Source organism: Stegodyphus dumicola, chromosome 8 (assembly GCF_044657685.1).
Source record: "Stegodyphus dumicola isolate Sdum_Otavi_A_Nest chromosome 8, ASM4465768v1".
NCBI classification, from domain to species: domain Eukaryota; kingdom Metazoa; phylum Arthropoda; class Arachnida; order Araneae; family Eresidae; genus Stegodyphus; species Stegodyphus dumicola.
In genome coordinates, this window is record NC_140775.1 from 105,667,772 (window position 1) to 105,693,956 (window position 26,185).

At 30.9% G+C, this 26,185-nt stretch overlaps 1 pseudogene across 1 annotated transcript in view; it reads left to right on the plus strand.

The window, feature by feature from the left end:
• The first annotated feature begins 18,775 nt into the window (after positions 1–18,775).
• Positions 18,776–26,185, plus strand: part of LOC118191819 (glutathione peroxidase-like) — a 38,603-nt pseudogene continuing 31,193 nt past the window's right edge. Inside the window, exon 1 of the transcript XR_015042693.1 lies at positions 18,776–18,934. The product of XR_015042693.1 is annotated as a glutathione peroxidase-like (transcript). The remainder of the gene's footprint in view (positions 18,935–26,185) is intronic.

The following is a 26,185-nucleotide window of genomic DNA, read 5'->3' on the forward strand; positions in this document are numbered from 1 at the left end:
TTGGCGACGGAGAAGATGAAGACCCGATACGACACAAGAGCTACTGAACATCAATTCCACGAAGGAGACAAGGTGTGGCTGTGGAATCCGACTCGACGGAAAGGACTTTGTCCGAAATTACAGTCACCTTGGGATGGCCCGTACACAGTCCTAAACAGGCTGAATGACGTCGTGGTTCGGATTCGTAAGTCTTCGAACTCTAAACCTAAAGTCGTTCATTACGACAGGTTAGCACATTACTATGACCATAGTACATAATGTAAATAATTGTAAATAGTATAAGACCGTGGTCCATTTTGTTTTTAAATGTGTCTTTGATTTGATTTGTATTTAGTATTTGATTTGCATTTAGTATTTGATTTGAATTTGATAGCATTTGATTTGTTTTATGTAGTGCATTTATTGTTCATGTTGTTTATTATTGTAATGTAATGCTTATTATTGCATTCATGCTTTAGTTGTAAGTTTAGCTTCCTGTCCAGGGATTGTACTGCCCGGGACGTGCAGTCCTTGGGAAGGGGGCAGTGTTACGAATTTTGTATTTAAAAAGCTAATATTAGTTAAATTATAAATTAATTGGTTTTATTTCTCGCGCAGTGCAGCGCGTGACGAATATTAAAAGAAAGCTAAGCCGGAAAATTGAAAATACAAGAGCGCGTGCATTAAATAAATAAATATCTCTTTTTGATTTCGAGAAAGTACTGGAAAATTCTAGCGCGTGATTTTAAAATCTTATAAAAGGAGGAAAACATCTCAGTTTGTAGTAGTTGCTTAGTTTGTTGTTGTTTAGAAAACTGCTTTTGTTGATTGTAGCGAATTCGCGGATTAGCGTTCTTTAGCTGTTTTGAATTACGTTCTATTGGACATTTGAGTAGTTAAAAGATAACTACTGTGAGATATTGTAATACTGCATGATAATTTGAGAAAATTTAAGCATTTTTGTTGTGATAATAATAAATTTTTGTTCATTTTTCATCGGACTTGTGCATTCATTTCATAACGAACCCGTACGGAAGCAACAATACTTTTCTGGAAATTGTCTTCTTTCCGCATACCTCTGAGATCAAAAATCGTTTGCTTAATCGCATTTAATTTTTCTTTTTGTACTTCATAATAGCTTTCTAGGCAGAAAACAGCTTTTAAAGGCTTATTGCTAGGGGTAATGGTACACTACAATTCATAATGTGAAAAAATACCATCAACTACTGATAAAAAAATTACTTGTTGCAGCATTACCAGTCAAATGCATAATTGCTTTAGCCGTTGTGGAGGAAAATAATGCTTTTGCTGGTGCTACTTTCTGTCTCTCGTTTCCTTTTACAGATAAAAATTGAGATTTCAGTTTATAGCACAGTTTAATTTCTCCGATATTTTTATTAGTACTTCATATATAACGTCTTTGTTTATAATTGTACCATTTCCGAGAATAAAACCTTTATCAAGAAAATGGTTTCTCAAAAGCTTTATGCAATGCGGCATATCAGCGAAAACCCATATTTTGGTACTGAACTTGGGAATGTAAAAGAAAGATTTAACTGTTGAAATTTGTAATTCTTTCCAAAGGGTCTGACTAACTCCCATGTCGGATACAATTGCTTTGACTCGAAGCCCAGACGATACAAGTGCAAACAAAATGGAAGACAGAAGATTTTCCTTCATTTGACGATCAAAATCAAAATAAATGGGCTGTTTCCATTGCAAAATGAGTCCTCGAACCAACACAAATTGAGTCTTTTTAAAAGGACCTAATATCTGATCTAATTTTGAATCATAACAGAATCTTGAATCTATATGAATTTCATCGAAACTTAATACGCATAATCTTTCTTCGTCAGTTGCATTTTGGCAAATTTTTTTTATCAATAACAGTACATAATTTAAAATGCCAGGAATGCAATTGAACCTTGAGCACCATGTTTTCAGTGTACTTGCACTTGAAAGCGGAATACCCATTTTTTCTTTCTAGAAGTCGTATGACTTTAAGGATAATGACTTGATTGCTATGCTTTTTGAAATGTCGCCTGGAGACCATTTATTTCGCTTATTTTTCATTAATGCATTTATTTTTGAGTTTCGGTAAATATGTTTTGAACATATGTTTTCATTTTTCTTAGTTTTTCATTTTATTGATTCACTTTTTTAATTTCTTTCCTCAGTTTTTGAACTTTTTCTAATATTAGTTTTCTGTTCCTTTTAAATCTTTTTCTTTGCTGGAAGATAGTTTTTAAATGCTGCTTTCTCTCAGTCTGTAAAATAGTTTTGTGATTAAATTATTCACATTTTTCTGGAGGTTGGAACAGTTGCAACATTGCTGAGTAATATTATTTTCAGTGAGCTCCTCATAGCTATTATTGTTATAGTTTTGAAATTCCAGACATGTCTTTTTAGGACTTAAATTCTTTCTTTCAAATGCACTTTGTAATTTTTTTCTTTTTTGTTGCCTTTGCTGCCTTGGTGTATTCTGATAAATAACCAAGTCAGAAATACAAACAGTTGGAATAGCAGTTGACTTCAGTAACTTTTTTGTCAGCAATACCAGAAACCTATTGTTCATATCATCCTCATAATCAGATTCAGTGAAGTGATTGCTGCATGTTCGAGCACTCTTTGTGTTGACAATATTCGCTCTTCGACAACTATGCAACCATTCTTTGGTTAACTGAATATTTTTGTACGAAAATCTATGAAATACTACGTTAGTTTCTTTCGTATTATGATATATATTACTACAGGTAGCCACGGAACACGATACCATTTTTTCAATGATTTCTCATTACAAGAACTTTCTAAATACAAAATCCCTTTAAAAGTATCATCAGTTATAACTTTCAAGTAAAAAAAAAAAAAAAATAATAATAATAAATAAATAAATAAAATAAAATAAAAAATAAATAAAAACCACCTCTTTCTCTGAAACTAACAGGGCTAAAGAAAGAGAATCTAAGAACTAAAGATTTAATCTTTCGCACTTGATGCTCTGGTCAGTCGACGACGGGACGCGTATTTCCAAACCCTACCCTAAGGCTACTAGTAGCTCTACCCTACCCCACTTTTCGAATTTTTGACGTCAGGGACAAATCGACTAGTTTCGCCTGGATGGTAATTCTTGAGCATGCGCTGAAGGGCGAGATGTAACATAAACAGAACTTTGGCTTGCGCTTGTAAACGATATTATATGAAAGTGTATTCGTTTATGTAATTGCATAATTTTACTGTTTCTGTAATAAGAAAACTTCATTCAGATAAAATTTATTTTAATATTATTATTATCTGGTTATAGGATTATACGAAATGCTGAATACTCTAGGTACTATCGTAATCTTCGCATAACCTTTCACATTGGATTTTGCCTTATCATTTTAAAATATATTGTATTATAAAGATTAAATCAAAGCAAATTACTTTGTTAGAGGTGTGAATTTTTTTGTCACTTATTATTTATTTCCTCTTTGAAAACACATTCATATTTGACAAATAATTATCTCCGCTTTAAATTTTTTGATTGTTTAAAAACTATATTTGTCAATAATATAATAAAAACTCACTAATCTAGTGCTTCATAGATCAATATGACAACGAATTCAAAATGTTTTAAAAACAGTTCTTTAATCTTTATATTGTAGTAGATGCAACTAATGTCACAGAGAAAAAATATTTCAATAAAAAAGTTCTCCATGTTAATTCAATAGCAAAATTATTTCTATTTCAGTGAGAAATCCACTTTCAATGCTTATATAACAGAAAAATGTAACATAAGCATTTTAGAAGTTTTAAATAGAAGCTAAAGGTTTACTGTACAATTTTATGTATGAAACATAATAATTTACTTTCATTCCTTTTAAATCGGCATATTAGTTTCCAATCAACTAAAATTTTTGGCAAGTTAGAGACTTAACACACGGTATTCCGTCACTTAAAATATCAATTAATTGTTCTTTTTCATTTAGAAATACATCGAATTGAAAACACCAAAGGCAAAATGGGTCACAGATCCAACCTAATTCCTTATTTGGAAATTTTTCAAAAAAATTTCTGTGAATTTTATCATATGTTGTTTTAAACAAGAAATCTGTATTATTTTCTTTAGTAAATTGTGAAAAAGCATGTTTCTGTTTTTTTTTTTTTTTGTTTTTTTTTGTTCAATTCTCTTTGCCAAAGTATTTGCTTTGTTTTAAAAGCTTACATTAATACAAACTGCAACAGTGTGTCTAGGTAAGATTATTTGTTTCAAAATGTCTGTTAATAATTTCAAATATTTTCTCTCCAGTTGCTTTTCCTTTCCAAATATTACAACATAAAAAATATTCTACTGCGTCGTTTTCAAAAACATATCTCACATAAACGATGAAATGAAACATTTTAGTAATGTCGGTAGTTTCATCAAGTTTTATAGTAAAGACTGGATTTTGTATTCTATAGTGTCTGATATGACAAAAATTTGGTAAGAAACAGTATCTTTTTTTTTGTGTGTGCTATTGTTTTTAAATCGTTACTATATTTTTCTGCGTGCATAAATGATGTCATTTTAATTGCTGAAGGAAGAATGATCGATTCTCCAATCGTATGAGGCTTTAAATTTTTTGCAATTAAATATGAAACTTTTAAGGATGCCTGTAAATCCTTCTCAGGAACTGTTGTATATTTTTTCAAAAATACATTTTAATTTTTCATGCTCTCAGCTCATTCCTTAAAAAAATTCTTCAGATTTATTTACTTAATTTTTATGTTTAGTTTCTGAGGTACTTTTCAGTTTCACTGGCGCAAATCTCGCCAAGCAGACTTTGTTAACGACATACAGTATACACATAAAAAATGTTAACAAACGTTAGTTCTAAGAATTTTTTATTTTGAAGGCACAAATATTTTAATATCTTTTAAAATTTTATAAAAAACCAATAAATAAAGATAATAAATTTGTAAAAAGACATTAAGAATTTACTGTTTTCATGGTTCAACATCCTGATTAGCCGGTTCATATCACATAACACCACGTGATCTCATCTCACGTAAACTACGCTACAAAAATCTAATTCTCTCAGTAATTATCTACATTAATTTCAAGTTAAATCCTTATTTGGAATACAAGTTTAAATGTAAGAAATATTTCAATTCGTACAAATAGCTTACTCAGAAATTATGTAAAACCGCAGTGCTTTACTTCACTACTGCATTCTCATTAAAATTGATGAATTTAACCCTTCATTTTGCCTTCGGGTGAGTGGTGTGATTGCAGTCTAATTGTCTTAATTACTGTGAATGGTCTTGGGGCATAAATTTTAATTATCTTGTAGTATGCCAGTATTGAAAGAAACAATCTGATAAGAAATGGCTGCGACTTGTTTCGAAAATGAGGCAGAAAACATTGGCAGTGAAGATATTCCGTTTGGCATCAGTAGTACCGTTGTTGGCGACTTTATTGTTTGCGGCGGCAAAATAAGAAAAGTACCGTTTCTAAATGTATTTTTAATTTTGCAGGTTTCATGCTTTCCATTTGCCAAGTTTTCACTGCATTTAACACACAATGCAATGGATATTCTTTTTCCATTGATAATGCAACATGTAAAACAGTATAAAATAAACTCTTGATATTTACTCTTTTTTTTTTTTGAAGTAGAAAGAGAGCCAATGGTTAAATTTTTGTTTGCATTTTCATTAATAGTTTTTCTCTAAGTTTATTTGATGTTGGTGCATCCATCCCATTTCTCTTACAAGAGATTTTGGGCCATTTAACCATCATGAACAAAATTGCAAGGAAAACAAAATTGTTTTTATTATCCTTTGAGACACTACTGAATTTTCCAATGCTTAGGAAATGTTATGTGCTTACTTGACAACAAATTTTATTAGAAATAAGAAACATAGTTTATAAATGATGTGTATTACAATTAGAAATTGCATGCAAGACGCTACCAAGATAGCCAAAAAAACTAAATCTTAGCTGCGCGTATGCAGTTGCTTTGAAATTTGATTCGAGTTGTTTGGAAATCATCAAACATAATGCATAAATCAAGTGAAAGCAATAAAATCAGAATTAAAATATGGAAATGTTTAATTTAAAATTCCTGGCAAATGTTAAAAAACATCCAAAATTCTCTTCAAATTCTGTATATCTTTTATTGTCAAATAAATTTCTTTGAATTTGGTGACCCCCCACAAATTTGTTCATGACTCCCAGGTTAAAATTTTGTAAAAAAACAAGTTATCAATTGCATTTGAAAAAAAAAAAAATATTTCAGGCTTGTCTTCAACAGAACAGCATACAATAGAGTATTTTCAAATTTACGAGAAAGTACAACTTATGTGAAAATTTATAAACATTGGCTGTCTAATATGAAAAGTGAATTATGGTTTAATATGTTATGTTCATAGCTTGTGTATTTTGATTATCTAACTAAATACAGAATGATCCGTTCTTACAAACTTCTGCTGGAATAACTGCTAGAATATCTATCTCATTTCAGATGAACAGAAAGCAGGTGTTGTATTCTTATTCAACAATTACAATACTCTTGCATAATACTTACAAGGAATAAAATTGGTTATTTAACTAAATTGCAGTCAATTTTATTTCTTATTTACATGAATGATGTATCACACAATGCTGTGTAGGCTGGTAACCTAGCAATGATGACTCAAAATGCATCTTTGCATTCAGGCATACACTCCTTATAAGAATATAACCATGCACTGGAGTCCTAGCTTCAGCAGGTACATTTTGTTATGCTATTCAATCTCTGTGGGTCTTAAATTCTAAAAACTTTTCACTCCTAAATTCCAAAAATTTTGTTACTTGATATTTCTGTAAATTCCATAATTTGCACACCTGCCATAACTGCACTGGCTGTGGCCTCAGTTATCCAATGTTCCAACAAAATCAAATATTGTAACGTTATTTTAGACCAGACTTTCTTAAACTGTAGATCGCAACCCCCATCTACAGCAGGGGGTCGCAAAAAATTTTAGTAGTTTTGGTATTTCTTAAACTTAATATAATAATTTTACAATTACCCAATACTTTTACACAATGTATCTGAAAATAGATAAAGATAAGCCAATACAGACAAAGAGAAAAACAAAAATGTTTCAACGCAGTCTGTTTATAATATAAATGTTCATTTTACTTGCTTTGCACGTGACGCTGTCATTTTGTCTGTTACTTGATTAAAATTTTCACATTGTTCTATGTCTTAAAATGAGAAATTAAAGATAATGACCTAAAACTGCAATACTATCTTACAATACAAGTGGAAAAATTGACAGTTTCACTCGCGCGTGTCAGATTTTTGCAATGCTTATGGGGTCTCACAAAATTTACATAAATATTTTGGGGTCGTGGAAAAAAATCTATGATAAAAAAGGGTCACGACTGAAAAGAAGGCCTGTTTTAGACCAATCAGTTTCCTGACGCCAACCCATTTTTTTGCCTGTTTTGTTTCTCAGCCGAATAATGTTTCTGTGGGAATTTTTCTATATTTTTACCGTTTCAGCTGAATGGAAAAACACGCTAAAATGTTTCAAATGACTATTAGGGGAAGATAATCAAATATCCCACATTATTATTATCTCTATTTATCTCCTGTTTTGTTTCTGAGTTATGTTTTTTGATAGAATTTTTCCATATTACATATTTCAGATCAACAAAAAATCAACTTTTAAAATATTGAGGAAAAGCATGTACTAAAATGTTTCAAAATGAAAATTAGGTATAAATAAATATATAAATTAGTTTTTTCTAGGAGTGTAGTTCTTATATATAGTATATAAAGAAATTTAGAAACAACTTTTCACAAAGACTAAAAAATTAAAGTTCAAATGATCTTCATAAAATCCTATAAATGTGGAACAAGAATAATTTAAAATGTAAAAATTAACACGTTGACTGCCGCGTGCATTTTACGTGATTTGCGCATGACGGCAACTTGAAATTTTTATTATGCGATATATATTATGTTGAAATATTATCTACAGAACATAATGTTATATAATTGTGCTTCATGCTGGGGGTCACCAGCGACCTCCAAACATCTGTAGACCATTTTTGTGATTTATAATTTAAATTTTTATGATTTATTATTCTTCAAACCATTATAGTAACAATGGTACTATTTAAAAATTTATCAGTATCAATATTTATTTTAATTATTTATTTTACTATTGGTCGCATTGCCAGTGGCACCCACCGCGCTGTAGCCAAGTCGAGTGCAGGTCACCGGTGATCCCCACGGCAGTCAACGTGTTAAAATAAACCATCACAAGAAAAACTAAAAAGTAGTATAAAAGAACAAGAAAGGTGAGGAATCCAACCAACTTTAACATAATATCGTCAAGAGGAAGTATGTCGAATTTAATTACATTTCCCCTTCTAAAACAAAATCCTTGCTTTTCTGTATCCAGAATCAGCTGATGAACCATTTCAATATAATTTTTATCTTAATAGTTCACCAAAAAATTCTAGTCCTCCTCAAAGCGAAGGAAAATCATTGAAAATATCTTTCGATTTAAAAATATTTTTCTAGTCTAAAAAGAATCGAAAAAGAAAGAAAGAAAGAAAACATGCCCTTAAAAATGTAGAAAAAATTAAAATCCTGCAGTGGAAAATCTTTGAAAGTTCAAAATAATTTTAACACAAAACTTCACTAGAACCTCTTATCAAACAGCAGTAGCAAAGGAAAATGGGAGGGGGGAGTAAAATCATTAAAAATATCTTCCAATTTAAAAAGATTTTACTAGTCTAAACAGGATTTTATCAAGTTAATTTGAATTTCAATTTTTATTCTTTCTGAAAAATTGGTTCTAAATTTCTTTCTTTATATATTAACTGATCAATTTTTAGCAGCATAATGCACAAAAATTTTTGGAAGGATTATAAATTTTCCTTTTAAAAAATTATTTGTATATACATAGTCCAAACACATCTGTATATAGTGGAATACGTTTAACGTGAAAACGCTTAAGGCGAAATATCGGTTAACACGAAATAATGCAACGGTCCCAACAAACTACTATGTATTTTCATGCAATTTGTTTCTCTTAACACGAAACAAAAATTGCTTAACATGAAAAGATATCCTTTCTGGAAATAAACAAAATACAGAAAACACTGGCATCGCTGGCGAGATTTAAGCGGCGTGTGAAACGAAAGAGAGGTGGTTTCACATGTTTTGTAGAAAAGAGGCTAATTTGGCTTTGAAATACCCTCGGAATAGCCTGTGACACGAGCCAGTTTTGTTTATCTACGGTACTTTCGCCTTCCACGTCTACAAAAGCCACACAAACATCTCATCTCTCATCAGTTAGCTTTGGAATTCAATGATGAATACATGGCAGTGTGAGTAAAAATTAGTGAGTTTGGCTCATATGTTGCACTGCATAGAATTCAGCAACTCCAAGGATGAATGAAAATTATTTTCATTACACACAATTCTCAAAAGTATCAGATTCTTCGGCGCCGAAAGAAATGGAGAAGTAGGATATTGAAACTGAGCTGACACTTAATGAAATGTTTGAGAAAGTTTATTAATGAACTGTCTACTGTACTATCGGAAGAATTCGTTGCAGTAGTTTATGATGTGTGTACAGCCTCAATTATGACAGACAAAGTTATTTTGGAGTTTGTTCAAAGCTAAAAAATTATCATTGATGCAGATTCTGATGACGAAAATAAAGTGAATAATGCAGTTCCTGTTCCCACCTCATCCGAAATGAGGAACATCATAAAAAGTATGGACAGTTATTCAGACGCACATTCCAATGGTGAAATGAATAACAAAATGTTTGACATTGAACAATTTGATGCTAAAAAAGACAATGCAAAGAAAAATATCAGATTATTTTCCCAAAACTCAATAAATGTTTTGTTTTTCAAAAACTTGAAAATTTTGTATTAAATTCCATTAAGTTCTTGTGGATGTTTTAGTTTCATTGGTTTTTATTAAATACATGCATATATACATATCTATGTAAATAAAATGTACTCTAATAAGCTTAATTTTGTTGAATATATGCTTTTTTTTTTTTTTTTTTTCTTTTCAATACTCTTTATCACGAAAAAATATTTCAGTCCCCTCAGTTTTATGTTAAATGATTTTTCACTGTATATCTGTTGCACATAAATCCCTTTCTTACATAAAATATAAATGTATGTATAGAATAACTAAATAAATTGTAAAGGAAGTTTAATTAGCAACTATGAAATCTTAAAAAAGTACATAGTATGAAATTTATAATGGCAAACATTAAAAAGAGATGAAAGTAAATAAAATTTAAATTATAGAATGCACTTTATAAAATTAATAATAAGTGGTTAAAAATATTTTTTTAATTACTTCAAACATGGAAGTTATTTGGCAGAGATTGTTGGATATAAAATTACTACTTCAAATTTTCAGATTACTATTATTCATATTTAAAGTTTCAACTTGCAGTCTTAATCCACATAACAACCATTGTAAAAATCACCCATTATCATATTCCAAAGATCAGCAGCATACATTCTTTTCAAAATTGTGCATAATATTAAATATTGGCTTTTGATAGTCAAGTTGATACAAATAAGATGAATTGTTTTTATGATTTTAGACTAGTAGTTTATTCTTCCATTCACTTATTACAATATTTCATTTTTTTATATGCCCGGCTATCCAAAACTTCAAGAGATTTCCGGATATTTTTTTTTTGTTGAGTTTTTACTATACATACATTTCAGCATTTACATCGTCACAAATGCACAGACACATACTTGAAGTGAATTTACTTTTACAGCTAAACACAGGAACTGGAAAACAAAAAAGTACTTATTCAGAGATTGTATTTCTTTTTCGTTCATGAAAATCAAAGTTCATTACACAAACATGCATTCACACTGCACAAGCATGTATGGAAATTCTTAATACATTTAGTAATCCTGATAATTGATTACGCATTTAATAAATAAATCAGAAAATATTTTAATGTATAACAAATGAATAAAGTAGTTAAGCTTTTATAAAACAGAGCATAATACAACAGTTAATATTAAACAGAAGAATTAATAAACAGAAGATATTTAATGTTATAAAGTTAGGTAATTTAGTAAATTTCAGTTGTTCACCAAAGCAATCAATTATAAAGTTCCTTGTATATCTTTATAAATGAACTTTATTGCTGTTTTAAGCAATTAAACAACTGTTCAAGTTATTTTAATAATTTTGAAATATATACACTAAAAGAAACAATAAAATGTATTAATCTATTTGTCAACCTTGATTTTGGCACGAAAGTCTGCAGAATGCTTCGTAGTTTTTAAGCACATAGAGGCACTGCAATTCTTTCTTATTCCTTGATCTGAAGTTTTCTGCGATTGGTGTTTTTTTTTTTTTTAATTGCTGTATTGGCACACATACAATTTTTGTATAGTGGCTTCAGATGTGGATAAGTTTTTCGAACACTTTCGTTTGTTTTACTGGCGGCGCTGAATTTTGCGATGAAATGCAGCACATTTATTGCCGAGTGTCACCTTCCAGTTTTTTCATACTGTTAATGTATACATCAGCAGTGAATTATTCTCCTCTTTCCTCAAATACACTACGGCGATAAACAATAACCATTCACTAAAGATTTTGCGTAAATTCCCACTCATAATAATTTAAATTGCGAAAATCTCACAATTAGCACCTAAACACACTATTCGGCAGCACAATTCTTTCGAAAGCGCGCCATAGTAGTCAAAAGTGGGGTAGGCACTAGCGGCTGAAAACAGGGATGGCTGTGAACGGCTCCCTATGAGAAAATCTTTTGAACGAACTGCGCATGCGCCGTTTCTTTTTATCGCCAACAAATGATGGTAAACATATTGTAATTTCTCGCCAGCGTTTCGCGTTTCATTTGAATTAGCGTAGGTGTTATCAGTGAGATTAATAACAACGATAATAAAAAAAGTCATTTCAAATGTTTACGCAAGTAAATATTTTTTGCTCTTTTTCACACTATATATGCTATCATCGATAGAATTAAGAACTTTTAGTAATTAGGTCAAAATTAATTTTAACGTGTAAATTTCAAACTCACAAATTTGAGTACAGATTTTCATCAGATGTCTGAAGGCAGTTACTATATTTCAGTACAGCAAATCCTGGAATATAAAAGAAAAAAAAATTAATTGAAGTCTATTCTTCAGCTTCATTCTAATTCCTATCGATACATCTCTCTAAAACAGTTTATTACAGAAGTTTCAGATGTAAAAGAAGTTCATAAAAGTATTAATCAATGAAATTATTTCCAATGGTCGGTGAAATTGGTTGCAGTTTCAGACACTGTTGCAGAAGTTTTCACATACAATTGCTGTTTATTGTGCAAGTAATATTAAACTAACTAAAGTGCTTGCATAGATTTCTGCATCTTGGCGGAAAAAATGTAACATTAGTGGAAACAAATTATGTATATATTGATACTGTAAAATTTGGGAGGTTTCAAAGACCCAGCAGAAAATATGGTGGCATTGATATCAGTTGCATATTTACTTTTCCAGACTATTATATCTGAAAAGTACGAAAAGCATTTCATCTACACCATCAGCTTCTTACAAAAATAACTGAGGCTCATCTCAGTTATTTTTGTAATATAGTATGTACGTATTAATAAAAGATGCTGTGAATGTAATTTGCTGTACAAGATAATAAGCATTAGTGTCGTTAGGATTTCTAAATATATGTTTGAACAATTATGTACAAAACATTCCTTCAAATTCACTTGAAAGAAATGAAACGAAACTGAAAAAATTCAAGAATCAGTAAAAAGCAACTTTTTTTATATTTGGATGATATTTTCTTAATGCTATGTTTAAAATCACAATTTCTTAAACTGTTTGTTTTAAGTATACATTTATACTTCTTGCAGGGTTAAAGTGGCCCTAAATCAACATAATTTATTATATTATAAATAATGAAAATTGTACATTACTTATATAAAGAGAAACATAAAGTGACATAGTATGTTAAGTTAGGTTTGCAAAGGTAATTTAAATATTTTCATTGTGCAAGACTTGTATGCTTAAGAATTTTTCAATCTTGGTGTTATTTATCGTATAAAACATCACAATTCAAATAAAAGTACTATTTTGTGGTATAATTCCATTATAGGGGCCGTAGCAAATTGCAGCAAAAATATATGCGCAAAATCTAACGAAAGCGGCGATTTCACACCACGTAAATTTAAATAGTTCTATATTTGTAAGTCATCGCCCACATGATATATTGATTAGGGAAGCTGACTGCGATACGACAAGGCCTAGGCTCGAATTCCGGAGAAGGCATGGTTATAACTGCTGGTTCCTTCATAGATTTTTCCGCACACCCCTATTGGTTTATTAGGTGCCTCCATAATAAAGTGACCACCACCTGGCCTTAGTTGTAGCCAAGCCGAAGGCCCGCCGTTGGGGGGGGGTAATATTTGTAAGTCGCCAATGGAATACTGGTTTATTTTTTTTATTCTTTTTTGATAATGATATGGATCTAACAATTTGGGAATTGCCCAATGACAAAATGTCTGCAATATAATTTTTCCAAAGAAAAGACATCATTCATTATAGAATATTATGATCGAAAAACCACGAGATGAAATTATGCTTTAGCGGTAACTCAATAGCGAAATGGAGGTGCAGGAATGAACCTGTATTCTGAAGAAAGGATTAAGAAGTCAGATATTGGATCGAATGAACGAAAATCCCCTTCCTTTATAACTGATAGGCAGGCTCACCTATTTTTGGTATCAGGAGGTGACATCTATTGAATTTTGTGAACTCCAACTGAAGATGAACCACAATACAACTGTAGACTGGAAGATATGCGTGAGGTGTGTGCCATAGCTTTAATTTCTCAGCCTAAGTTGAAATTCGGTGGATGCGGAAAAAATTATGAAGCAGACAAAAGCCTTTTCAGTAGAAGCAAGAATAACATTGGACGTCTTCTTCTGCCACAATGGGTTTTCGGTGGATTGTGCAGAGAATCAAAAGAATGTTTTAGTCGCTATTCCAGATCGATCGGTGAAAACCTTATGGAACATCATAAAGGTTTGGTTTGGTTTATGTGATTAGAGCAAAGCCTCAAGGGCTATCTCCCTAAGGCAAGAGAGGCCTACGTGGAGGACTTTCTAAGGGAAACGGGCTTGTATACACGTTACACATAGAGAAAACCATTAAATTGTCCATACAGCCAGCCCGTTTGCGGGATTCAAACCTCAGACCGAACTACCAGTGTTCAGCGACTTTATCGCTCGGCCACTCATGTTCGAACATCATAAAGGGAAATGTCACAGAAGGAAGCATTATGTATACTGACTGCTAGAAATCATATAAGTTGGATGAACTGCGATATGTCGGCATTGAACATTTTACTGTCAACCACAACTAGAATTTTGTGGACCCCGAAACGGGGACCATACGCAAACGATACAGCGACTGTCAGGCAGTGCTAAATGGCGTAATAAACACCATCGGGGCACATTTCAATTCTTATTTGTCCGAGTTTATGTATAGACATTTGCACAAAAAAAAAAAAAAAAAAAAAAAAAACTGCTGAAATTTTTTCTGCGATGTTGCAGGATCTTAAAAATTTTATGCCTCCCGTTTAATTTCACTTATTTTTAACCCTTTTTTTAATAAATTAAATTAACAAAAAAGTGTAATATATGAAGTTAACCTTCCATCAACTTAAATTAATAATCTTAGATAGTTACAATAATGCTTTCTTACAGTTAGAATTAGCCGTTTGTTTATATTAAATTATAATAATAAAGTGTATTATATGAAAGTAAACTTTCATCTAAATTAAAATAATACTCTTAGATAGTTATTTTTTATTATTATGCTTTTCTTGAGTTAAGGTTACCATAATTATTTTGGCATCAACAATAGTTTTGGTGATTTTTTGCGGTCCCTATAACGGAATTGTACCGTATTTTTAAATGAAAATCTAGTTATTTAAGTCCTTTGTATCTATAAAAATACATACTGAAATTATTTACTTAAGTCATAAGGCCCTTTTCAAAAGTTTATGTCTAATTTAAAATAATTAGTTAATGTCAACTTAATCATATATATAATTATTGTAAAATCGTGGTGTTTAAAATGCTTTTCGCTACTGAAAAACAGTGTTTTTGTTATAACTTTATAGAATTAAAAATCCCTCAAAGTAGTATATTTATAGTTTAAAATGTTTGTTAATAAAAATTTATTTATTTACATGATGTTTCTTAGAGTGAAGTAAAAAAAAAAAAAAAAAAAAAAAAAAAAATGATTGCTTGCTTATTTATATTCATGAAGGTATATTTCTAATACAAGTAATAATAACTTTTGAAAAATGTTTCATGATTCGAGTAAAATCTGGATATAAGGGCCTTTATAGCAGTTGAAACAATGTCGTTTCTTTTCAAATTGTATGTGCCATGTTCAAATGCATGATTTATGTGAATTCAATCACAAATTTAATTCTGCTTTGATCTGAGTGTTTCATGATTTTTTGCTGTATTGAAGAAAATTTTTTGGAAATTAGTTAATGGCATTAAGGTTCATTAAATTAGTGTGTTCAAGATTCAGCGTATATGAATCTATTAATGCACATTATGTTTCTGAGAATAAAATCAGAAAACTGTTATCCTCCTTATTTATAAATATGTTGGTAATTTCAAATGTAGGTAATAATGGAACTCTGATGTAAATAGAATTATTATAAAAAATGTTGTATGATTCTGACAAAATTTGAATGTAAAGGGTTTTTATATCATTTGACACAAGGCTGCGGTTATTCACTTAAATCAATTAGGCCCTTTTCAGATTGTATCTGCCATGTCCAAATGCATAATTGATGTGAATTTAATCACAAGTTTGATTCTAATATATGGAGTTTTTCTAATTTTGAAGAAAGTGTTTTGTATATTGACTAATAGCATTAATACTCTTTCAAATAATGTAGCTATTATTTAATGTAGAGTTTATGTGAATCTATTCATGCATGTTGTTCCTGAAAATGACATCAGAACATTAAATACCTGTTTATTTATATTCATGAAAAAATATTTCAAACCTAGGTAATTATTTATTACTATTGTATGTAGAGCTAATATAAAGTGTTTCGCATTTGTGTTAGAAGTTGGATGTTTGAAGTTTTTGCTTTGAAAATTATTTCAAACCTTAAAAACTGTCTTTAGTATTACAAAGTTTGCTTTATCTAAGTGTAATCGTATAACAAGTTAGGATATATAATTTAGATCTTTTATGCTTGTTCTCAGCATTAAAAATTAAGTTATGGTTATATTCCAAAAAAAAAAAAAAAAAAAAGAATCTTTTCAAATTATGTGTCTAACATTCAGATGTTTGATTTAAGTCAGTTTATTTGAAAATGAAACTGAAGAAATTTATTACTTGCTACTATTATTAGTATGCGGTGTAGCTGAAAATCAAGTAAAAACATTTTATGATAAAATTTTTGTATCTGAAACTGCAAGATAATTTTCTTTTTTCCCTTTTTGTAATTTATTATGTACTTTAAAACTTGTTATTGAGTTCTTACATTTCCTTATTTTTCAAGTGTTAAAATACTGTATGAAATTTTTATAGATGATTACTATATGATATACTATATGGTTTTTTTAGTAAAATAAAAATTTATTTTTGATTTGTGCAATTTTCTTACTTTATGAAATCACAAAACTTGTTTAAGAACTACAAAACTTGTTTAAGAACATCTTATTACAAATAATTTTTAAACATTTAATACTTCTAAAATCTAAATTTATAGGTGATGAAAGCATAAATGAAGAAGTACGTCATACTCAATTAATCACACTACGTAAGAGAAACATTTACGAAAGTCAGTAAACATGTATTGCCACTATTTCATTATTATTTTTTTTAATTTGCATTTTTAAAATTCTCTAAAATGGGGCATAAATAATATAACGATAGAAATAAAATGACTGCATAATAGGTATATAAAGCGGTTGAAATCTGATGTAAGAAAGTTAATTTTACTATATTATGCAACGATGAATTTCAATCATGAAGTTGGAAGGTTTGTTTAGAAGGAGATTCTGATATAACCCTAGAGCTTCTGTGGAAGTTTCTATTGTTGGTCGTGAGGCATTCCTCCTTAAGGCAGATATCTGTAAAATACTTTTACATAATCCAAATAATCCTAATCCGTTAGTTCTCAGTAAAGATATTCCTTCTGTTAGGTAGCTAGCACACATTTCATTATTCTCAATTAAACTAGCAAACCTCTTTAAATGTAATAGCTTTGATTCCCATAGAACATTTTAAAATTTAGGAAAATATTTTTTTGTAATCTACATGAGCATTAAAGTTATATATGAATGGAAAATACTCAAATAATTATTCCAAAACTAAATAAATATGATTATGGTTATTAGAGAAAAAATTCTGAAATTTGTAGGTTTTTTTTTTTTTAAGTTTGTTAAAGATGTCTTCAAATCAATCCATAATAAAATTATTACTTTCAGGTTAGGTTAACTTCATATGGACTATCTGCCTAAGGGAAGGGATGCTTCCATGGAGGACCTTTCTTAGGGAAACTAGCACCCAAAATATTTATTTTTATGACAGGAATTTCTCTTATTTTGTTCTCAGAAGCACTATCATAATATTCGAAAAATGTCTCTTCTGCCTAGTGATGGCTCGGAAGCTGAACGTGAATGTTTTCACGGAAATAATTTTAATATTTAACTGTTCAGTTTTCATTGTTCGCAATGAACTCTGTCTAAATAGCAGATCTTTCATTTTCAGCATTTAAAACAGTTATCATATGTGTGAAAAATATTATTTATATATAAAGTGAAAAAGGAACCACTCTCACATTCGAATTTTCCGATAATTGATAGAAACAACGCCAAGTGGCGCATAATAGCCAAATGTAGTAGCCCAATAATCATTTGAAAATAAATACATTTCACCATGTCCGTGAGCATGCGCATAACAGGCCTTTCGCAAGGAGCCGCTCACAGCCATCCCTGTTTTGAGCCGTTAGTGGGGTAGGCATCTTGCCAGGTGAAACTAGTCGATATTTCCGTGACGTCAAAAATTCGAAAAGTGGGGTAGGGCAAGGCTACTAGTAGCTCTAGGGTAGGGTTTGGAAATACGCCGACGGGACGAACCCAGTGACGTCACATAACATCGGATATGCTCCCCAAGAGGGTTCGTGTCGGCATCGTTATTCTTAAACGGATGACTTTAGCCCTGATCTTCTCTTTCTTTAGCCCTGATCTTGCATCCTATAGTGGTGGCTATTTTTCTTGAAACCATTTCAAAATGATTACAAGGAAGCTAGAGAACAGCCATTAACACAAAACGAGGGAGAAAATGAGGGAGATATGATTGTCATTATTACAATAATATTAATTACGCACACTATGTTATGTTATATATTACACACTTACAAATGATTATTAATTACTCACATTATAATTGTTATTGGATTATGAACTTCCTGTTTCTTAATTACTTCATCTAGATATATTTGTGTAATACTGAAATTAAAATTTAATTTTTTGATTGATAATTCACATATTTGTTTTTAATTATGGGAATAAACTCCCGTTATACTTATTTACATTTTTAGAAACAAATTTCACTGAAAAACAAAATTTTATTTGTTTAATTTTTCTTATAATATAGTGGAAGGATGTTATAAATTTTTATTATGTAAACCTTCTCCATGGGTGTGGTGAATATATAAATAACACCAGCTCTGTGAACCAATAGGAGTTCATGAAATTCCAAGGGCAGATCACAGATGTGCGGCGTTTAATTTTTAGTACTCAAATAACCTTGGGATTTTGAATCCGTAGGTGTATTTGTGAATTTTAATGCGTTGTAGGACTTTGTTCTATTCAGTTGTACTCATCTTCTTGACTGTTTACGGATTTATGTTCCTGCGAAGAATCTTTAGTGAGTGTTTAATATAATTTGGAATTATTTTTCTTACCGGCTTATTAACCTAAATTTAATAGTCGCAAGGACAGTGAGTAAGGTGCTTAGAATTGCTTATGAATCACGTGAAATCAATGCATTATTGAAGTTAAGGAACTGCGGACTGCAAATATAGTTTATAATAACTGTGACAGCTTGATGTTATATTTCTTGTTCTTAAAAGTAGTTCGTAGTTGAATACTAAATATTTTGGCATGGTATAAAAGGCGTTATCTCATGATATCTAGTTGAAAATTCCGAGCAACACCACATCTAATTTTGATTTATGGAAAACAAAATAAAGAGATAAGCGGAGTAAATAAATTAATACCGGCAGTAATATGTTGTAGTATCATTTAAGAATTTGTGCATAATTTTGCAATCGTAGCATATTAGCAAGTACACCTAATAAATTTTCCTCACAAATTAACGTACGTATTAACACGTACGTATCACAAATTAACGTACCCTGCTGCAAGTGTTCTAGGTGATCAGTATATAGTTGACATCTAGTAATTTAATAATTCAGAGCGAAATGTATCTTAATTTAGTTGTTGCTTCGTAGAATACCTCGGTGCCCGGAGTGGTTGCCTGGCTCGCTTGTATGTGAATCGGCTTTAATTAAACTAACTGTAGGCATGAGAATTCTCTATTGAGGTGAGCTTTAATAACTAAATTCTTAGAAAACATAATTTCCTTAAGTAGTCTCATTTTATCATTGTCCTTTCTCTGATTTGGGTGTACTCTTGCACAGCATTGACAAAAAAGCAAACTTTTAATTAATTGGATATCATTTAAAATCTGTTGTTTTGTTTAGAATTATAATGACTATTTTATTGAAAAAGATTAATGCAGAATATAAGCTTGCAATGATGAGGCTTTAGGGGCAGAAGCCTTTTCGTAATTTCTTCGTATTTTTTAATGGCAGATAATTTTGTATTGTTTTGTATCAAAAGTTTTCAATATTCTGATATTAAAATTAAGTTTTGTTTTGTCTAAGTATTGTTTGTTCACTTTTTGGGCATGACACAACATGAATATTTTATTGTTTATTGTAACTGTAAATATTCGTGATCTAATTTGAGTCTGAAACTTTTTGAACGGAAATAATTTTTCTTATTTGCAAACATGTCAGTCACCAGTAATGCATATTAAAATCAGAAGTGGCTAAAAATATAATTTAAATTTATCTTAAATACTAGAATTTTGTTATTTCAATATTTGGACATTGGAACGTTTTCATGAGAATGTGATAATCAGGCTTGTAAATATGCATGTAGCTATGTCACATTTTGTAGTATTTTTACTTCATGATATTATAATATTCGAGCTAATCTAAAGTTATTTGGAAGGCTAGATCTTAACTTGAACTGTGAAGTGACTGTTCAGCAAGTTCAACTTGTATTGGTGAGTCCCTTCTCATTCTTCTCATAACCTATGAGAAGAAAAAAAAAAAAAAAACCTTTGGTTTAATCCTAGTATCCGGTGCACACGGGATTTGGCTACTTTTGGCGACTTTATGATGAGCAGCAAAAACGGGACATATATGATGAGTAATAAACGATGAGTAAATTCAAAGAATATATATAGTTATGCATAGTATATACTATGTATATACACACATAGTATATAGTGTATAGTATATAGACGTTCTTTAGATCATTTTTGGTGTTGGCGATAATTTTCAAAATCGCACCAAGGCTGCACCGTATACTAGGATTTTACCACCCCTTTTATTTCAACTCTATGAACTGATGATACTCATTGTGTTTATAGTGGCAACTCAAAATAGAAAACGTAAATTAAAACTAATCTTAAGTTGAATAAATCAGCTGAAGCTGTACAGAAATATTAAAAGCATAGTTGGCTTTCGTCTACCATCAATATAGACTAACTGGCAATTAATACGCACAGCTGAAAAATAGCAAGCTTAAGTAACAAAGAACAACATGGCCAGAAGGCAGAACATGTTGTGTCTGAAATAATTGACACTGGCGTATAGCTTTCTACTCTATTTTTACATAATGCTTGAAACTTAAATCTCATTTTGGAAAGAAAGCATGGGTGGAAAGCTATAAGAAAGGTTGCTTCCAAAATAAAATGAACTGATAAGAAAATTAAAATAAAAGCCCCCAGTGTTTTAGAATGATTCCTCAAATATTCACTTGGAAGATGTTATACTGTAAAAACTAACTGAAATATCAGGTACTTGAGGTAGTTTTATGGTGAAATGTCTAATATTCGAAATATAGACATTTCACTGTTTAAAAATACAGACATAGCTTTGAGTATTAAACAAAACGTTTGATTTACAAGGATATTTTTTAAATATCATATCGGTTTGATGGAGATAATGGCTTTAGTGTAGAATTGGGTGCCCCTTCGATTGGCGACATTTTAAAAAAAATTTTGCCGATGAAACCTCACTTCTGGTTACCACGATAGTTTTAACTTTGTTTTAGCTTCCCGATTTTATTTAAATAAAAATAGATTGATGTGTACATGTACATATTTAAGGCAGTGCACAATGCCTAGTTTGTGCAATTCTAGCATGTTTTTTTAAGTAAAAACAGATCGATGTGTACATGGACACAGATCTTATGCAATTGTTCGACTTCTTATTTTGATTTTGTGTAGCGGCCATCTTGAAATTGTGACTTCCTGGCGCCGATCTTTGCATCAAAAAAGAATCGCCAATAAACAAGGGGCACCCAATTGTAAACTTTTACCGAGATAGCATTGTACAGGCAGGTTGTACTAATGTATGCTTTTAAAACAAAGGTTGATCTTTGGATTATGGTAACTTGGCAAAAATTTGGCGACCAACTCTGCTACAGCAACCCTCTATTTTTTTTTTTTTCGCCGCCATTTTGTCTTCACGAAGTAAAGACATGTTTCTTTTCTTTTTATTTACTGAACACTTTTTCTAACAATCTACTAGCCGAATTACACTTATGCTAGAAATTTTAGGTAACCTGCGAAATTGGGAAAAAGTGCACAATCGCAAACTCCTTGCGCGTTTTTCAGAATAGCACATACACATAAACCATTTACACGTCGACTTATTTTTACTTAAAAACAATCCCAGAATTGCACAAAAATGACATTGCACACACTCGTAACTTTATCCATTTGCACTGCTATTTTCTCATAAGTTACAAAAATTTGCACGAAAATGCAAAAAAATTCTGTGAATCTTTAAATTCGGTAAAAAGCACATATATGAAATTACCTGATCGCGAAAAAGTATATACCTTTTCCAAGGATGAACATTTCCACGTATAAAATAAATAAAATATCCAAAAACTTTTACCTCTAAATTATCTATTATAAACGTCACCAAAGAATTCATACCGCAAACATTACAAATGGTTACAAATACTTAGTGTCAAATATTTAAATTATTTCCATACACGTTTACTTCAACTGAAGCATATACCAAATTCCTACAAACATAAAATTCATAAAATAACTATCATTTAATTAAAATATCACTAAACCATGTACACGTCGACTTTTTACTTAAAAAAAATCCCAGAATTGCACAAAAACGGCATTGCGCACACTCTTCACTATATCCATGTACACTGCTTTTTTCTCATAAATTAGAAAAATTTCACGAAAATGCATGAAAATTTTGTGAATCTTTAAATCCGGTAAAAAGAACATATATGAAATTACCTGATCGCAAAAGTATATACCCTTTCCAAAGATGAACATTTCCACGTATAAAATAAATAAAATATCCAAAAACTTTTACCTCTAAATTATCTATTATATTATAAACGTCACCAACGAATTCATACCGCAAACATTACAAATGGTTACAAATACTTAGTGTCAAATATTTAAATTACTTCCATGCATGTTTACTACAACTGAAAAGTATACCAAATTCCTACAAACATAAAATTTACAAAATAACTATCATTTAATTAAAATATCACTAAACCATGTACACGTCGACTTTTTACTTTAAAAAAATCCCAGAATTGCACAAAAATGGCATTGCGCACACTCTTCACTATGTCCATGTACACTGCTTTTTTCTCATAAATTAGAAAAATTTCACGAAAATGCATGAAAATGCTCAACGTATTCTACTCAAACGTATTCCAAAATACTGCAAACATATAACTCACAAAATCACGATCATTAAATTAAAATGTAATTAAATTAAAAAACACTACTTAAAATATAAATAAGCACATACATTAAATTAATAAAAATTGGATTACAATCCTAATTACTTTAAACTAAATCATTGCTAATAACAATTTTCCAATAATATCATATTAATTTATTTACTCCTTACATTTAGAACAATGCATAAAATAATATCCTCAAATGATTAAAAATACTAACTTACCTAATCTTCATTACGTGGCACGCACACTTCCACTATTTCACACAACACACAATGAAGCTTGATACAGTCAAAAGTCGTTAATCCGGACTCGTCGGGACTTCGGCGATTCCGGATTATCGATTTTTCCGGATTATAGATCATCAGTTTAAATCTGCTAAAATGGCATGCAGAAATTATAAAATTAAAAATATGAAACCGTAATTTACGAAATAAAGAACAATTATGATCTAAAGGGTATCAAAATTTACAAAAAAAAAAAAAAACTTAATATTTATTTGTTTACTTTATTAAACATTTCTTTCAATGTAAGTTGTTTAAGTTGCTTCGTTTTTTATGTGATAATACATTCTCCTTCATTCTATAAACAGACATAATTTCTTGTTCAGTTACAAAGTTCCGCTGTTCAAGTCCTATAATTGCTGTGTCGAGAATACCCACTAATTTGTCAATCGAAATTTTTTTGTTTTCAATAACCTCTGTCACTTTCTTCGCTATCGGAAGCGAATTATAATGACGAGGCATTTGATTTAAATCATATTAAAGACGGAGTACATCGAGATGAAATACTACATTGAGTAAGGAATTATAAGCCAAATAAAATAAAAACATCTGCCCTTTAAGATAAGGATAGTGCTGACAGATGAACTTCCAATTCTGCACGCCGCTGCGGCGTTAAAGATAAACAAACGTTAAAGATTAGATAACCAAAGGATATGCCTTTATCCATTTTTTGCAGCACTTCCACTTTTTGTTTAATGGACTCCGAAAGATACTTTCGCTTTGTATATCCTTTACATATTAGTAAATATATATCGGAAATTCTATTTGACATAATCGAAAGTTCAAGCTTACTTTTATAAAATTGCTCTAACAGTCTGCAAAAAATAATAATCCGGATCCAATTCGAAGATTAAGGAACAACACAATCTGCAACATTAACTGAAATAGATAATTAGATAATTTTAGCTTAGCTTATCCCGTCCGTTATACATTAAACGCGCATTCGTAAACGTATTTTGCGCACGCGCACACGCAAATTTGCAGCGGTAAAGGTCACGCGCATGCGTCAACGCGACGCATGCGCAGAAAGTTTGTAGCTTTGAGGTCCGGATTATGGGTGTCCGAATTAACGACTTTTGACTGTACAAAATAATATAGTACTACAGTTTTCCAAATTTCCCCCCTTTTTCCGATTAAAGAAGTCTTAATTCATCCATTCATGTCACATGACATATCTCATGATCTCTCATTTCCCTCACACAAAATAATGCGTAATCGGAACTGAGTACTTCTTACATTATTACCAAAGTCCTCGGTAGTAACCTTTATCGCCTCCAAAATGTCGCCAAACTACCAGTTACCATATTCGAAAGATCAGCCAAAAGAAATTTTATAATAATAAGTAGAAATCATAAATTAATTCGAACTGCTCTTATATATGCCCTCGCTTGGCAACAAATTTCTCGCCAAATATTTTTAGGGAGAAACTCCATGGTGCCATATTACCATCTAAATTTTTATCTACATTTCAAACTTTAAGCCTAAAATGTCTCCAAAAAATCACGTTTTAAACACACAAGCTAAAAATCTGGAGGAAAGGAAAAAAAAAAAAATCAGCAAAAATGTAAAGTTGACAAGAATCAGATTACGCAATCTAGGCAGCGAAGGAATTTACAAACTACACACACGTCGCTTTAATAAATTAACATAACTATAAATTTCAAAGAGTACTATGTACACAGCATTCTATTTAAACTTAAAAAAAAGAAAAATCTATAAATTGCACAATCTAGGCATTGCACACAAATCAACAAAATAAACTAAAATAACTAAAATTTCAAACAATCAAATAACAACAGAAATTCATAGTAAAAAAACAATGATCATAACATTCTATAAAATAAAATCCACTTAACATAATACATACGTGAATAAAATTTCCCCAGTCACATAGCATCTGTGAACTAAAGTGCCACGATTTTGCTATATTGCATATCTTTCTGCGATTCAAAATTTCAAAAGTAAAGATAAAAACTTCCTGCAAAGTTAACTTACTACACGAAAACGACGATCCAAATCTTAAACTCCGCTTATAACCACATACTTTACCAGCAACTATTTGACTGCAAACCCACACAATTCTTATTAGAAACACCAGTCTTCGTCTGAGTTCTCCCATGAGCGCCGCATTTTTGACACGCCAAACTCCGTTTTAAAAGTCCTGACTCCTACAGAAATTCCAAAAATGCACTTCTTTCCGCTTAAACACACCCGTAAACAAAAGACTCCTTAACAACTTCAACATCATACCTTTTAATACTAAATTTACTTTGCTAACAATTTAAAATACGCTACTGAAATCTTGCCACCACGTCTTTCATTACAACACTCAAAACATGCATGACATGAACCAACGAGCAATTAAACCACTGTAGCAAAAGAGTTAAGTTTCAGCATCAAAAGGGTTGCCATACAAAAAGCATCATCCACCAAACCATCCCACAGCACAAAATCGTGCCAAAAACCAGTGCAGAACACACATCGCCACGTTTGGTGATCTTAGGGCGCATATAAGAGTAGAGCCAATTAATTAATTGAAATGTATTTTTTTAACCCTTTCCGGCATGCTTCCTTATATAAAAAAAGGTAGGCAGTCTAATTAGGCCTAGAGGAGCACACAGGTAAAATTTTGTGAAAATAGCACTTACTATTTATTTCTGTGGGTGTGCCCGAGGGCACACTGATTGAATAGAGCTTCGAAAAGAGTGCTGAAACGAGCAATGTTGTTAATGAACTGACCGATGAGATGCGGAGAAACAAAGAATACAGACTCTCAGTTGTCCTAGATTATCGGTCAGCTC